We start from the raw sequence: 16669 nt of genomic DNA, 5'->3' as shown, positions 1-16669 counted from the left end.
TCTTCTCCAACACCACAGTTCAAAAGCATCAGTTCTTCGGCGATCAGCCTTCTTCACAGTCCAACTCTCACATCCATACATGACCACGGGAAAAACCATAGCTTTGACTAGACGGACCTTGGTTGGCAAAGTAATGTCTCTACCGTTTAATATGCTATCTAGAACACAGCAAAACCTGATCAGTGATGAACGATTATGAAGGCTTCTTTTTAAGAATACTTTACCAATTAGTTGTGACGTTCTGATCCTGGACCCTTCACCATCTTGGAAACGTCCTATTGGTTTGATTTTATTTTCAAATCTTTTTGCTTCTCTTTAAGGGCATTTGAGTGCAGAGCATGGTTTAGAAACTGAACCAGGATCGCTTCTGCACTGGAGCATGTTCTAATAAACCGTCTGACGGCACTGGTGTCTTGAGGGTGAATCAGGAAGATGAACAACGAACTTGGGAATCCTGGCACGAGATCTGTGCCGGGTTTGCTGCTGTTGGCAGAAGTAGCTTTGCTTCTCTAGGTGATGTGCTAGGCACCACACCCTAAAGGAGAGAGTTAAAGAGTTTTCTCTGCTTTTGCCTAAAAGAAAGGAGTTTACTCTTCCCTCACACCAGGCTTATTGCATGACCATCCAGCACCTGCGAAAGCAAAGCTCGCTCACTGCATCCCTGGAATAACTGAGAATCTGCCCTTGAACTTCAGAGATGGGGACTCCCAGGATGTCTGTGCAATGTCTTTGGAGAAGGGCTGCTGGGTGGCTGATGACAGAAGGACACCATGCTGTCCAGAGCCCTCAGCCACTCCCGGAGGCTCAGCTCTCCCCTGGGACAGGAAGGTGCAAGATGCAAAGGTGTGTAAATGGACACTGGCCTTTTAAAGGCACCTGGGGTGAATCAGACCTTGATCTCGCCTTTGCTTTAGTCCTTTTGTATGTGTGTTCTAAGTCGCTTCAGTCGTGTCCAACTCTTTGCAACCCCATAGGCTGTCGCCCGCCAGGCTCCTTTGTCCATGGGCTTCTCCAGGCAAGAACACTGGAGTGGGTTGCAACTCCAGGGGATGCAACTCCAGGGGATCTTCCCAACCCACGGATCGAACCCAGATCTCTTATGTCTCCTGCCTCGGCAGGCAGGCGCTGGCCACTAGCGCCGCCTGGGAAGCCCCTGATCCTTTGGTTTTTGTCTTTTGGTCAACGTCATGCTGACCGTGGAGGCTGGCGGAGAAGGGTGGGATCTGGTTCCCTTGTAGGTCCTACATCAGGAAATGGCTTTGTGCTGGAGACTGGACATGGAGCAGCAGCTGGGAAAGGAGCTGTGCTGTTTTACCTCCTGGCTGGGAAGGGGAGAGGACGGAGGTCAGGCTGCTTTCTGTGGAGAGCTACTCTCTGCGGGGTGCTGCACAGACTGGTTTGAGTGCATGGGCTCATTTAATCCTGCAGAAAGTTAGACAGGGGCCAGGATGACATGCACCTTGTGAGTCAGGAAACCAAAACCGAAAGAGATTCAATAGTTTGCTCGGTTGACACAGCTGGCAGAGAGCAGAGCTGGGCCTTGGTTAAGACCCTCTGAGCCTAGACGCTGTATTCTTTAAGCAGGAAGCTAGGAACTTGTGACTTCCAACAGGACTCAAAGAACACTGAACAATGTCTATTTCTGCCCCAGCAGCACCGGCACCTTTGATGGGGGTCCTCGAGTCTAAGTTCCCAAAGGGGAGCATCCACATCTTATCAGAACTTAGTATCTCTACACCCAGCTGCTGGTCCACTGGTGAGAACCAAGAAACGTTTGCCAGTTGAGCCGACTGAACGGTGGGTTTTTATTTATTTGTTTATGTAAATAACTTCGTTGCTAGATGCGGGTTTTCTCTGGTCGCAACGAGCCAGGGCTTTGTTGCGGTGCGTGATCTCCCTGCAGTGGCCTCCCCTGTTGTGATTCTCTGGCTCTAGAGCACGGGCTTAGTTACTCTGAGGCGTGTGGAATCTTCCCAGACCAGGGAGCGAACCTGTGTCTGTTGCATTGGCTCCACTATACCACCAGGGAAGTCCTATATGACGGTTTCTAAGGTAGACTTACAGCTTAGGAGGTGTGGCCACCTTACATTCTTGCAAACAAACAAAAATCACCAACCAGTTTCAAGATTGCAATCAAATTCAGTCCAGTTAAAAACCCTTCCCTTCCCTTCTCTATAGGTGGACAGGTGGCTGAGACAGTAAAGAATCTGGTCAATGCCTGGTGTGTTTGGATGGTGATACATAACCACAGCTTAAAAATAGTCGTAAAAACACGAATGCACCCTTTGCAAGGCTTGACCTAAATACATAAGGGAACAGCACTGCCAGCCACCAATGCAATACTGGGGGGACTGATCTGGTTAATGTAAGCCGTCACGTTCAGGCAGTTATCCTGAATGTCTCTAGATGGAGAAGGCACTAGTCCTGTAAGCAATATGGCCGTGTGTGTGTGTGTGTGTGTGTGTGTGATTATGAGTTTGGGGGATTGGTTGGTTCTTTAAAGAATATATCTGATCCACAGAAAAGGGTCTGATTCTCTCAGGTGCCCTTGCCCTTCTAGGCTTGGCACTTGTAATTGTTTAAGGAAGAACTAAGATGGTTATCCTCAGACCAATGTCTGCAGGAGTCACAACGTGAAGACAAGTCTTGTTGCTGGTCCCAAAGCTCAGGAAGGAGCCAGAGAGAACTGCCCAGCATGGCACGAAGGAACCATCACCCTAGCCCAGCATTTTAATTCCTTGTAAGTCAAAACCTTTTTCTGGTATGATCAGGACACTTCCACAGCACTGGAAAACTAGCCCATGCAGTTACACTCAGCAACAAATGGCGTGTAGGGTCATTACTGTAAGGTTTCTGTTCCCAAAATCTTCAAACTAAGTCCACGTTTTTTCTTAGCTCTTCTGGCTACGAAGGGCTATCAGGGGTGGTGGAGGAACTTCAGCTTTGGGCAAAGCCACCTACTCTTCTGAACAAATAAAAGGGATGAAAAATAAGTTCCTGGAGCAAGCTGAGATTTTTCTTATCGTAGAAACAAGAGAAGTACTGCCTCGGGGTTATCACAACTTCGGTTTGGAGAGAGGTGAAGAACCAAGGGGGCTGGAGAACTATCCTGGGGATCAAACCTTCAAGGCGCGGACTGGTTCACTTCCCAAGGGCTGGGAATAGGAAGTCCTTACTGGCGCCAACAATGGGACAGCTGGCGGGGTCCAGGGGCCTTGGGCGGAGACATCTGGTGATTTGGTAGGCTGGGATGGCCCATTGGAAGGAAGCTTGTTGACTGTTTCTATAAGACATCAACTCAGTTCAGTTCAGTCACTCAGTTCTGTCCACCTCTTTGTGACCCCATGGACTGCAGCACACCAGGCCTCCCTGTCCATCACCAACTCCCAGAGTTCACCCAAACCCATGTCCATCGAGTCGGTGATGCCGTCCAACCATCTCACCTTCTGTCGTCCCCTTCTCCTCCTGCCCTCAGTCTTTCCCAGCATCAGGGTCTCTTCCAATGAGTTGGCTCTTCGCATCAGGTGGCCAAAGTACTGGAAGTTCAGCTTCAGGATCAGTCCGTCAGTAAATATCCAGGGCTGATTCAGGAGGAGAGAACGGCAATTATGCCGTGCTCTGCTCCATGATCTCAGGCTGGGGAAGCTGCCACGGGGCCTGGTTTCCATCAACCATTGGTGCACCATGGGAGACCGCAGAAACCCCACTGTCTCTAAGAAGACGAATCGTGTGAATTCTGGAATTCCCAGTGTAGCAAGGTGGACTAGGAGTGGAGGTCATCACCTGCACACCCAACCCTAGGCTCCAAAGAGATTATGATTTCATGCACCGTTTCCAAAGGGAGATTCCAAGGAGCACGATCACGGTGTTGGCAGCAGAGAGGCACTGTGGGAGCCAGTCACCTGTATTTAAGGAAGCTTGGAAAATATGTGGTTAAATGAGTAAAACCGTTGCATTTTTACAGGATTTCTCATCGGTTATCCTGAATTGTGTATGTCAACAAGGGAGACGGTGTGTATTTTTCAGAAGTCATGTTCCAATGTAAAGGTATGTGATGGTTGTGGTAACTTTTGGGTTGTACCAGGAACAGAGCATCTTTGGCACATAGCTTCAATCTGCAGAAACAGATATGGATTTGTATACTTGTGTGAATGTATATACTCTTAAAAAAAAATCACAGATTTTATTTTCCTGGGCTCCAAAATAACTGGGCGTGGTGACTGCAGCCTTGAAATTAAAAGATACTTGCTCCTTGACAGAAAAGCTATGAGAAGCCTGAATAGCATATTAAAAGCAGAGACGTCACTTTGCCAACAAAAGTCTATATAGTCAAAGCTATGGTTTTTCCAGTAGTCATGTACGGACATGAGAGTTGGATCATAAAGAAAGCTGAGCGCTGAAGAATTGATGCCCTTGAACTGTGAAGCTGGAGAAGACTCTTGAGAGTCCCTTGGACTGCAAGGAGATCCAACCTGTCAATCCTAAAGGAAATCAACCTTGAATATTCATTGGAAGGACTGATGCTGAAGCTGAAACTCCAATACTTTGGCCACCTGATGTGAAGAGCTGGAAAAGACCCTGATGCTGGGAAAGACTGAAGGCAAAATAGAAAGAAGGGCAGAGGATGAGATGGTTGGACTGAATCACCAACTCAGTGGACATGAATTTGAGCAAACTCTGGGAGACAGTGGAGGACAGAGGAGCCTGGCAGGCTGTATAGTCCATGGGGTCTCAAAGAGTCAGATGCAACAGGACTGACCCCCAAGAGCCACAAGAGCGAACAAAATGAGCACTGTACCCACAAGGAAAGGATGATTGGGAGCTGACGGGGGATGAGGAGGGGTTTGTGGCAGGGATTTAGAAAAGCCAGCACCCCTGATTGAAGGTCAAGGGTCCAGGACTCTAATTCTGAATCCTTGGATGACCTCGGCAGGGTCTCTCAACCCAACTGGTTGTTTCCAAGTACACAAAGCAGAAATTTGAAAAGCAAGGTCACCGCAGACTTACCAAAGATTACAAGGATTAAACAAGCCCATGCTGTTAAAATGTTTTGAGCTCTGTGGTCCAGTACATGGGCTAATGACAGGGTATGGGCCTGACCACCAGCAGGATTAACTGAGGGCTTTGCCCGCCGGGCACAGACAGGGTCTGTTAGGCTAGAACTGCGGGCAGCGGACGTCCTGGGGTTGGAGCGAGTCACGCCCTGGGTGCAGGATCAGGCAGGCAGGCCTGCTGGGCCCTCAGGCTCCAGTGGCTTCTTCAAAAGACAGCCCCGAAGCCTGGGAAAGAAAGAGCACCAGAACGATGCACAGGCGGCCTCCCACCTGCTGCAGGCAGAGACACGGCCCTAAGGCCGGCCGGCCCCCACCCAGCACGGCGCCTCCTCTTCCAGCGCCGAGGGGTGTTCCCGCGCTTTGCTTGGTTAATGGGACTGCTCAAGTGGTTATCTGCTTTACTGTTATTGTCTAGTCCCGAAGTCTAGATGGGGAAACAATGGAGACAGTAAGAGACTTTATTTTGGGGGGCCCCCAAATCACTGCAGATGGTAATTGCCACCATGAAATTAAGATACTTGCTCCTTGAAAGAAAAGCTATGACCAATCTAGACAGCATATTAAAAGCAGAGACATTACTTTGCTGACAAAGGTCTGTCTAGTAAAAGCTATGGTTTTTCCAGTAGTCACGTATGGATGTGAGAGTTGGACTATAAAGAAAGCTGAGTGCCAAAGAATTGATGCTTTTGAACTGTGGTGTTGGAGAAGACTCTTGAGAGTCCCTTGGACAGCAAGGAGATCCAACTAGTCCATCCTAAAGGAGATCAGTCCTGAATATTTGTTGGAAGGACTGATGCTGAAGCTCCAATATTTTGGCCACCTGATGTGAAGAACTGACTCATTTGAAAAGCCCCTGATGCTGGGAAAGATTGAAGGCAGGAGGAGAAGGGGGTGACAGATGATGAGATGGTTGGATGGCATCACCGACTCGATGGACTTGAGTTTGAGTAAACTCCGGGAGTTGGTGATGGAAAGGGAAGCCTGGCGTGCTGCAGTCCATGGGGTCGCAAAGAGTTGGACACGACTGAGTGACTGAACTGAACTGAGTCCCTAAGTCATGACTGACTCAAGGCAACTCTTTGCAGCCCCATGGACTAGCCCACCAGGCTCCACTGTCTATGAGATTCTCCAGGCAAAAATACTGGAGTGGGTTGCCATTCCCTTAGAATCTTGCTGACCCAGGGATCGAATCTGTGTCTCCTGCTTAGCAGGCAGATTCTTTACCACTGAGCCCCCAGGGAAGCCTTGGTTATCTGCTTGGAGCCCTCTAAATCCTACCAAAGAGATGGAACATCTAAGAAAGGATACATCCAAAAAGTAATTTTTTGTGCTGGTGGTGATGGCAAGCTTGTGTACAGGGGCTACTGTATGCTTCCTGTATGCTGAGGGCGGTCTTGCAAGCTGAGTTAACAAACCTGCAAGGCCTGCGGCGGGAGGCCGGCCTCTCTTGGGTAGAGCAGCAGCGCCACCCTGAGTCTCACATGAGTACTGCAGTGCCCATTGAATGAGTCGTTTGGAGATGGAGCCGGAGTCGCTGATTGCCTGACGCCCTTGGAAGTCTCCGCACTCCTTGGAAACCCTGAATTCTAAATTACCATTTCGATTGCCATCTTCAGTGTGGGCCTCCTGGTTAACGATGTTCGCTCATACGACTTGGATCGTGCAAAATATTAGTCTCTCAGTCGTGTCCGACTCTTTGCGACCCCGTGGACTGTAGCCTGCCTGGCTCCTCTGTCCATGGGATTCTCCAGGTAGGAACACTGGACTGGGTTGCCATGCCCTCCTCCAGGGGATCTTCCCGACCCAGAGACGGAATCTGGGTCTCCTGCATGGCAGGCAGATTCTTTACCATCTGAGCAACCAGAGAAGCCCCAATATAAAAAAACCAGATCTGATCTCTGGGTTTTCGACAGCAAAGAAGTGGCTGACTCAAGCCAAACCCACACTCGAGGTGCCATCTCCTGGGGCTTCTGGCCAGCTGGCTTGCCCCCTGTCTGGTCTCTTGCCTTCTCTCCAGCTTCTGACTGTGCCATGAAGCAAACACATGTTTGCCTGTTCACCTTCTCTACCTAGAACTGTCTTAATAGGAGCCATATAATCCTGGGCAGGCAATCAGTAAGTTGTGACGTGCCTAAGCAGAGACAGCCAAAGGAAGGGTGATGGTGGTACCCAGCAACGTTAGCTACCGGGGATTCACGTTTAGTCTAAGTTAGCATCAGAGGGGCTGTGCAGGCACCACGGTGCCCTCGGAAGAACTCACATGGCCCAGACTGAGCCTCGGCTCCACTGATTTCTTCATCCTGTGCTTTAAAATGGTCTTTGTTTTGTATTTTGGGCTGTGCTGGGTCTCTGTTGCTGCGAGTGGGCTTCCTCTGGCTGCAGTGCTTGGGCTGCTCATCGTGGCAGCTTCTCTTGCTGCGAAGCCCGGGCTCTAGGTGTGCAGGCGTCTGGAGTCGCGCGCGGCTTAGTTGCCTCTCCGCGGCTGGAACCTTCCCGGACCAGGGATTAGCCTGGCCCCCTGTGCTGTCAGGGCAATTCATAACCACTGGGCCTCCAGGGAAGTCCTGCTCACTCTACACTGATTGAGCTCCTGCCTCCCGTCAGAGTCTGTTCCTGGTGCTGGGGATTTGCAGCAGACAGAAAAGAAGGAACATCCCTGCTTGGTGGGTCTCGTTAGAGTGGAGGAGGCGGTGGGGAGCTTTACAAGGAAGGACACTGTTACATGAGAAGGTGTGGAGACCCTCGGGAAAAACAGCCAGGTGGGGGGACAGAGGAGGATGTGATTCTCTCTGGGGTGGGTGGGCAGGCTTCTAAACAGACAGGATTTGGGCAAAGACCTGAGGAGGTGAGATGGCCAGCCAGGAGATATTCGGGGGAGAGGTCTCGGGGTGCAGAGAGCAGAGTGTGCACAGACCCTGAGGTGAGACCGTATCTGAAGGGATGGGGAAGCTGCACGGGTGAGCTGAGTGCTTGGGCGTGGGCAGACATGCGTAGGGTTCAAGGTCAAGGAGGTAATTGGGGGCTGACTGTATCGGACTTCCAGACCATTGTAGGTGGGACTTTGGCTTTTACCTTTTACTGAGGGACTTCCCAGTGGTAAAGAATCTGCCTGCAATGCAGGAGACTCAGGTTCAAGCCCTGGGTCGGGAAGATCCCCTGGAGGAGGGAATGGCAACCCACTCCAATATTCTTGCCTGGAGAATCCCAGGGACAGAGGAGCCTGTCAGGCCAGAATTCATGGGGTCGCAAAGAGTCAGACACGACTGAGTGCACACCTCTGACGGAGGTACTGGAAGATCTAAAGAAGTCTGATCAGGAGATGATGCTGATAAGGATGATGAAACATTTCTTGACGATGGTGCAACTTTTGATAACAGTTAAATCTAGAGAGCATTTACTGTGTCAGAGGCTGTTTGAAGGATCGTACAGTAACTTGTTCAGTTCTCACAGCGCCTCTTAGAGGAAGGTACTAGAATCATCCTCATGTTGTAGTTGAGGACGATGAAACAGAGAAGTGAAGCGACTTGTCCGTGGACACCCAGCTAGCAAGTGGCGGAGTCGGGGTGATGGAGTCTGACTCCAGGGTCCTGGGAATCTCCAGGATGGATGCTGGGCACTTGAGGTCATTCTTAAAGGAAGCGGAGGGGAAGAGGAAAAAGAAGAGATTACTTCTGCCAGCACAGGGTGTTTGCTCAAAGCCGGACAGGGCATAACCACATGCTGCAGGAATAGAACATCCCCACTGGCCTGCGGGGGAGGCGTGTGGAGCAAATCCAGGCGGGACACGGCTGTGTTAGGATGGAGGGGGCTTCAGGGTTCGAGATCAAGTGCTGCGGCCTTGATGTGATGGCTTGTGGAAAGCACAGATTGGTGTCATAGTAAGATTAGCGTGAAAGGGATCGTCTCAGTGGCTCGAAGGACAGCAGGGGTGGAGAGACTTGTTGTCAGGTTATTTTTATCAGCTGCAAATTACATGGCCTAATTTAGCAGGAGGACTGCAGAAACACGGCCCATTCACGCTGTGCCTCAGGCAGGCTCCATGTACTGATCTGCTTGGGAGAGACACGGAAACACTGGGAAGGACGGGATTCACACAGGCCTCGGCTGGATCACTGTCCTGTACGAGTGGTGGGCTGGGAGGCCTTGGGCATGTCCCTCAGACGCGTGCTTCCGATTCTGTCCATGATTGTCTGAGGATTGAGCGAAATGGTGGAAACAAGACCGCCTGCAGGCTGCATTCATTCACCTCGATGTCACCGGAGAAAACAGTGAACATCCCGTTTATCCTATTCTATCATTTTATAGGATTCGGCTAACACCCAGCATTTCATTGCTTATTTTATTTAATTTAATTTTTATTGGAGTATAGTTGTTTTAGGGGCTTCCCAGGTGACTCAGTGATAAAGAATCTGCCTGCCAAGCAAGAGGTGGAGATTGGATCCCCTGGAAAAAGGAAGTGGCAACCCACTCCAGTATTTCTGCCTGGAGAATCCCATGGACAGAGGAGCCTGGTGGGCTACAGTCCACGGGGTCACAGGGTCGGACAGGACTGAGCGACTGAGCGTATACAGTTGTGTTAGTTTCTGCTGTACAGCAAAGTCACACGTACACGTATCTCCTCTTTTTTGAATTTCCTTCCTGAAGACTCCATTTTAAAAAGATGTTCTTTGCTTGAAAATGATCGCCTATGAAAGTCTGAGATTCACTTGCCCTGCAGAGGGCGATGTTTCTCTTTGCCTAAAATAAAAATTTGTTTTTAAACTATTTCAATCACATCAATAAGGCAAAGTAGCTACAGTCAAAGAGGGCAGAAATTAAGAGTACCTTAGGGTTCCATGTTGACCACAAATGCCCCCTGAAACAGAAGTCATTGATGAGACCCTTGAGTATGCTAGAATCCCTTTCTTGAGCATCCCTGGGACCTGAGGGTTGCACGTTAAGTGAAGACTGAGTGAAAGCAGGGGGCTGGTGAGAAAAGACGGAAGCCCGTGAGGAGCAGCAGCAGGACTTTAATAATGAGATCTGAGATCCTCATGAGGCCACGCAACTACCACAGTCTCCACGTCAGGTAAAGAAGCGAGCTGGCCCATGCCTGCGGGAGAATTCTGTCACCCTTGCCTGCCTCACACCTGACGCCAACAAAGGATGGGATTGCAAGTCTGAAGGAGAGGAACTCTGGGGGTCCTGGGCCTTAGAGCCCAGGAACTGAGACAGAACTTTGCAGACTCCTTGGAGAGTCACCACTTTAGTGGAGAATGAAGTGGAAGATTTCCTGCTCAGCTCTCAGCAGCCTGTTTTTTCTTTTTGTCAGGATTCTAACGAAGAAAGAAGCAGAGCACCCAGCACTCTGAGCCTGGTCTCTGTCATCTGAGGCGCGTCTCTGCCATAGTCGCAGCTGGATGAACAAGAAGGCCAGCACGGCTATCGTAGGTCAGACCAGCGTATCCACCCTTTCAGAGTGCTTGCAGTTGCCCAAGGTCCTGGGGGTGTGTGGTGACTCAATCAGATTGGCAGGAACTTCTTTGGAAAAGTTTTCTTGTTGTTCAGTCTCTAAGTCGTGTCCGACTCCTTGAGACCCCTTGGACTGCAACATGTGAGGCTTCCCTGTCCTTCATTATCTCTTGGAGTTTGCGCGAATTCATGTCCGTCGAGTCGGTGACGCCGTCCGGCCATCTCATCCCTCCTCCTCCTGCCCTCAGTCTTTCCTAGCATCAGGGTCTTTCCCGATGAGTCACCTCTTTGCCGAAAAGTCTAGAAGTAGCTTAAACACAGAACATGACAAGGCTTCAGTTCAGTTCAGTGCAGTTGTTCAGTCGTGTCCGACTCCTTGTGACCCCATGAATCGCAGCACACCAGGCCTCCCTGTCCATCACCAACTCCCGGAGTTCACCCAAACTCATGTGCATCGAGTCGGTGATGCCATCCAGCCATCTCATCCTCTGTTGTCCCCTCCTCTTCCTGCCCCCAATCCCTCCCAGCATCAAGGCCTTTTCCAACGAGTCAACTCTTCGCATGAGGTAGCCAAAGTATTGGAGTTTCAGCCTCAGCATCAGTCCTTCCAATGAACACCCAGGACTGATCTCCCTTAGAATGGACTGGTTGGATCTCCTTGCAGTCCAAGGGACTCTCAAGAGTCTTCTCCAACACCACAGTTCAAAAGCATCAATTCTTCGGCGATCAGCTTTCTTCACAGTCCAACTCTCACATCCATACATGACCACGGGAAAAACCATAGCCTTGGCTAGATGGACCTTGGTTGGCAAAGTAATGTCTCTGCTTTTTAATATGCTATCTAGGTTGGTCATAACTTTCCTTCCAAGGAGTAAGGGTCTTTTAATTTCATGGCTGCAATCAGCATCCGCAGTGATTTTGGAACCCCAAAAAATAAAGTCTGACACTGTTTCCACTGTTTCCCCATCTATTTCCCATGAAGTGATTGGACCAGATGCCATGATCTTAGTTTTCTGAGTGTTGACTAGCTGGCAATGCCAAGTTGTTTTCTTCTTAGGGAGTCCAAGATAAGCTCTTTGGATTTCAACTTGACCTTTGTACTCCCACCTCTCGAATCTCTGACTTAGAGGCATGCTAGTAGCAATTATAACAGGGGTCCGCGGACCCTGAGGTCAGCGTGGTGGAAGTGACCACGCCTGTCTTCGTGAATGTAGACAGACATTCCAGAGCGCGGTGGGCGGGGGGATGGGGAACGCCCTGCAGCATCCTTGTGTGAAACCAGGAGTTGCAGTGTCCCTCTGGATCTTACTGAGATGAGCGCTTCCCTCTGGGAGATGATACTTTATATATTTTAAAGATTGTTTTTAATTTACTTATTTATTTTTGGCTGCACAGAGGCAGACGCAACTGAGCGACTGAACTGAGCTGAACTGATTTTTGGTCGTGCTGGTCTCCGCTGCCGCATGCGGGCTTTCTCTGGCTGTGGCGAGTGGGGGCTGCGCTTGGCTGCGGGGCGAGGTTCTCTCACCGCAGTGCCTTCTCTCGTTGCGAAGCGCGGGCTCCAGAGCGCGGGCTTAGTGCTCCGCGGCATGTGGGATCTTCCCGGACAAGGGGTCGAACCCGTGTCCCCTGCATTGGCAGGCGGATTCTCAACCACTGGACCACCAGGGAAGCCCCTGGGAGGCGACGCTTGTGATTGAACTTCTTGGGAGAAGAAGATGGGACCTCTGATCACAATAGCACATGACAAATCCCCACAATACATCCCTTGATGAATTTTAGTGTGATGTGAGTGCTTTAAACACCCAGAAGGAGGAGAGTAGGTTTCTGGGGCATGGTGCGTAAATTTTTTTTTTGCTTAAAGTAGCAAAACAAAGGGAGCCGAATCCTTGCAGAAGAATTCTCTGTGGAAGATGAAGATCAAGTGGAAAGGGAAATGTGGTCAGTTTATAATTCACTACTCTTGAGGGCAAAGCACACTGCGTTTCTCCAAGAAGGTTTTCTTAACTCTCCACAAAATTCAGCCAGATAAACCCATTTGCCAATTCCCAGACGATGATTATGGTATATAATCCTCCTTTTCTCTCCTCCAAACCAGAAAGCACAGTATCCCACAACAGTGACCTAGAAATTAAAAGGTTTAGGATGGAAAACATACAAAGAAGTTTCTTACAAATTTAAAATTCTACAGAGGCATCAAACAGGAGAACGTGATGAATTTTTTTTTTTACTTGTTTGTGAACAATTTTTTTTTTTTAAGGCTGATAGAGCCTCGGAAAGCCAAGTCCAACACAGGCATTCTCATTTTACAGAGAAGAAATAAAGACCCAATCCTTTTTGGAAGAGTGATAGATACAGCAAGAATGCTACCAGGTTTAGTGGAGACAAAATATTACAATACTCATATTAGAACCCAGCTCTTCAGGGACTTCTCTGCTGGTGGTTAAGACTCCCAAAGCAGGGGGTTTGGATTTGATCCCTGGTTCAGGTGACTAAGTTTGCCTGTGCGGCATAGCCAAAGATAAGTAAATAAATAGAATCCAGCCCTTCAGATGGGCTTCCCTGGTGGCTCAGTGGTACAGAATCTGCCCGTCAATGCAGGAGTCTCTGGAGACCTAGGTTCCATCCCTGGGTCGGGAAGATCCCCAGGAGGAGGCTATGGCAACCCACTCTAGTATCCTTGCCTGGAGAATCCCATGGACCAAGAAGCCTAGCAGGCTACAGTCTGTGGGGTCGCAAAGCTCTTCAGATGCCAGTGGGTTGATTCACTTCCTGCGTGGTTTATGGGAAGGCTGATTTTGTTGTGGTTGTCCTAATGACAACTGTGGTCTCACCGCCTGGAGCTCAGCTAGCTATCGTGGGCAACGCTTGTGTTGTGTCCATCGTTTCTTTGCAGCCCATGGGCTGTAGCCCACCAGGCTCCTCCATCCATGGGATTCTCCAGGCAAGAACACTGCAGTGGGTTGCCATTCCCTTCTCCAGGGGGTCTTCCCCACCCAGGGGTCAAACCCGCGCCTCCTGCACGGGCAGACAGGTTCTTTACTCTCTGAGCCACCAGGGAAGGGTGATAAAGATGGAGTCTCAGAGATTCAGGACCTGCTGAATCAGCCTCTCCTTTCCGCTCTCAGCTCACAGAGTTGCTCACATTGTCACACAGCAGCCACGTATCAGGTCCATCCTGAGGCCCATCTCCTGGTTCTGGGAAATTACTATCAACAAGAACAAAAAACTCCCACACCTGCTTTTCTATGAGCAATGTTTTCCATGTCGTGTCCCTTAGAACACTGACTCCTGCATGCTCCTTGTTACATGGTCCTCTACATAAATATTCTTTGGTGTGTGAAGTTTGAAAATTTTGATGGGAGCAATGGCAAGCCACTCCAGTACTCTTGCCTAGAAAATCCCATGGACAGAGGAGCCTGGTGGGCTACAGTCCATGGGGTCACTACTAGTCAGACACGACTGAGAGACTTCACTTTCACTTTTCACTTTCATGCATTGGAGAAGGAAATGGCAACCCACTCCAGTGTTCTTGCCTGGAGAATCCCAGGGACTGGAGAGCCTGGTGGGCTGCCGTCTATGGGGCCGCACAGAGTCAGACACGATTGAAGCGACTTGGCAGCAGCAAAATTTAATCTGCTGGAGTTTATTTTCTACTTCCAAGTGTCTCAGTCCTTCATAAGCTCATATGCACAGTGCCTCTCCTAGAAGGCAAATACAGCACAGTATTTCTCCAACTTGTTGGAGTAAAGACACTTTTTTCTTTTTTTCCCACCAAACATCTTAAAGAACTGGTGTTCCAGGGAACACACTTTGAGAAAGGCTGAGTTACTTCAGTCTGTACCTTACGGTCCTGTTGTCTTGGCCGCTCTGTATCCCTGGGGGTGGTGGGAAACCTAGCAATGAGGTGTCCATATAGAATTTTGTTAAACAGCAAATAAACATAGTCTAAGAATTCACCTTGTGACAAATCCGGTACATAGATAAGCTTATTATGACTATGTCTTGATGGCATGCTCCTTTGAAAATGTCTCTTATTTTTTGTTTCTTTTAAAACTTGCAGTTATTTAATTAAAAATTTTTTAAAAATTAATTTTATTGAAGTAGAGTTGATTTACTATTTAAATATTGTGTTCAGGTCTACTGTACAGCAATGTGATTCGGCTGTATATATTCTTTTCCAGATTCTAGCCTGTGATTGTTCATTTATCACAGGATACTGTTACTGTTCCCCGTGCCGTACAGCAGGCCTTGCTGCTTACCAACTCTATAGGCGGTAGCTTGCGTCTGCCAATCCCAGACTCCCCCCTGCGCCTCCCCCCACGTCCCCCCTTCTTGGCAGCCACACGCCTCTTTTCTGGGCTGTGAGTCTGTTTCTATTCTGTAGATAAGTCCATTTGCATCATATTTTAGATCCCACGTGTGAGCAGTCTTATGGTGTGCTTGTCTTTCTCTGACTTATTCACTCCTTAGTATGATCATCTCTAGGTCCATCCATGTTGCTGTAAATGGCGTTATGTCATTCCTTTTTTAAAAAGCTATTTTTAATTGGAGGATAATTGCTTTACAATATTGTGTTGGTTTCTGCCACAGATCAACACGAATCTCCTATAGGTATGCACATGTCCCCTCCCTCTTGAACCCCCTCCCCGTCCCACCCCATCCCACGCCTGTAACTTGTCACAGAGCACTGGGCTGAGCTCCCTGCACCACCCAGCAGACTCCCCCGGCTGTCCGTTTTGCGTACGGTGGTGTGCAGTTTTAAAGCTACTCTCAGTTCGCCCCACCCAGCAGACTCCCCCGGCTGTCCGTTTTGCGTACGGTGGTGTGCAGTTTCAAAGCTACTCTCAGTTCGCCCCAGAGCCCACAGGCTAGTCTCTGCGCTGCGTCTTCCTCGCTGCCGTGCGTACGGGCTCATCAGCACCATCTCTCGATTCCTCATGTATCATTACTTATTAAATGTGCGATCTTTGTTTCTTCCTGACTTCCCTCTGAATGTGTCTCACTCCCTTTCATGCTGAGTGATGCTCCGTTGTGTGTAGGGACCGCATCTTCTGTACCCGCTCATCTGTCGGTGGACATCTAGGTGGCTTCCGTATCCCGGCTGCTGTGAATCGCGCTGCAATGAGCGTAGGGATGCACGTATCTTTTAGACCTTTCTCCAGATTGCCCAGGATTGGGACCGCAGGGTCATATGGCAACTCTATTCTTAATTTAAAAACATCTATGTTGATCTGTTTCACAGGGAATACCTAAGTCACGCTACGATCCTGTTGCTGTTTGAAATATTGATGTTTCCTCTCCTGCCTCCCTGGTGGCTGTGCTGAGAGCAAACGACGGATCTGCCCTGCTGGTGTCCACGCTGGACCAGAAGGTGGCGCCGGCTGCAAGCCTGCGTCCTCCTCTCGTACAGACTCCCGGCCGCAGAGAAGGAACTTGCGGTTGTGTTTGTGGGAGGTGGGGAAGCCTGGAGGGGAAGCGACAGGGAGTTTGGGATGGACGTGTGCACCCGGCTCTGTTTAAAAAGGAAAACAGCAAGGACCTGCTGTCCAGCACAGGGAACTCTGCTCGATGTTCTGTGGCAGCCTGGACGGGAGGGGAGTTTGGGGGAGAATGCACGTGTGTATGTGTGGCTGAGTCCCTTCGCTGTCCACCTCAAACTGTCACTGTTAATCGGCTAAACCCCAACACAAGAGAAAACATTAAAAAAACAGAAGAAAACCTGTTTCCTCTTTTCAACAGAAACGAGGCGTTTCTGTTTTTCACACTGAGGTCAAAGATCCAAAGCACAACTGGAAGAAGACCAAATATTGTCAAAGGCCGTAATTCACATCCTGAAGATCCTTCTTAGGAAGATTCACATCCTTGCCATCCTTGGGTGTTTCTTTGGGAGGGCCTGGGGGGGCGGGGAACAGACAAAAGAAATCTCGGATGTACATTCTGGGAATTTCAGAGACAGCCTTGCATGTTCTTTCAGAGGAAGGGGCAGGAACAAGGCGCTCTTGTGTTGTAAATAACAAGCAGGGCTACAGCTGGGAGAGGGCCGTTTTGTTCCTCTTCTAGAAACAGCTTCGCGATTCCAGTTCCATGACCTTTCTGGCCGCCCTGGAGGAATAGAAACTTCCTGACTTCTACAATCGGACCATTTGACAGTTTTTATTCTC

General features: G+C 49.4%; 1 long non-coding RNA gene across 1 annotated transcript; it reads left to right on the top strand.

Annotated features, from left to right (window-relative positions):
• Nucleotides 1–1520: 1520 nt before the first annotated feature.
• On the top strand, nt 1521–16316 carry LOC148774788 (uncharacterized). Its single transcript, XR_016035422.1, has 3 exons — nt 1521–1797; nt 3965–4047; nt 15751–16316. It is a non-coding gene; the product is annotated as an uncharacterized LOC148774788 (long non-coding RNA).
• The last annotated feature ends 353 nt before the right edge of the window (nt 16317–16669 follow it).

This window comes from Moschus berezovskii, chromosome 20, assembly GCF_049115385.1.
Source record: "Moschus berezovskii isolate FMDL1 chromosome 20, NW_MosBer_1.0, whole genome shotgun sequence".
Taxonomy (NCBI): domain Eukaryota; kingdom Metazoa; phylum Chordata; class Mammalia; order Artiodactyla; family Moschidae; genus Moschus; species Moschus berezovskii.
Note: the sequence above shows the minus strand (reverse complement) of the source record. Positions and strands in the feature narration are given on the sequence as shown.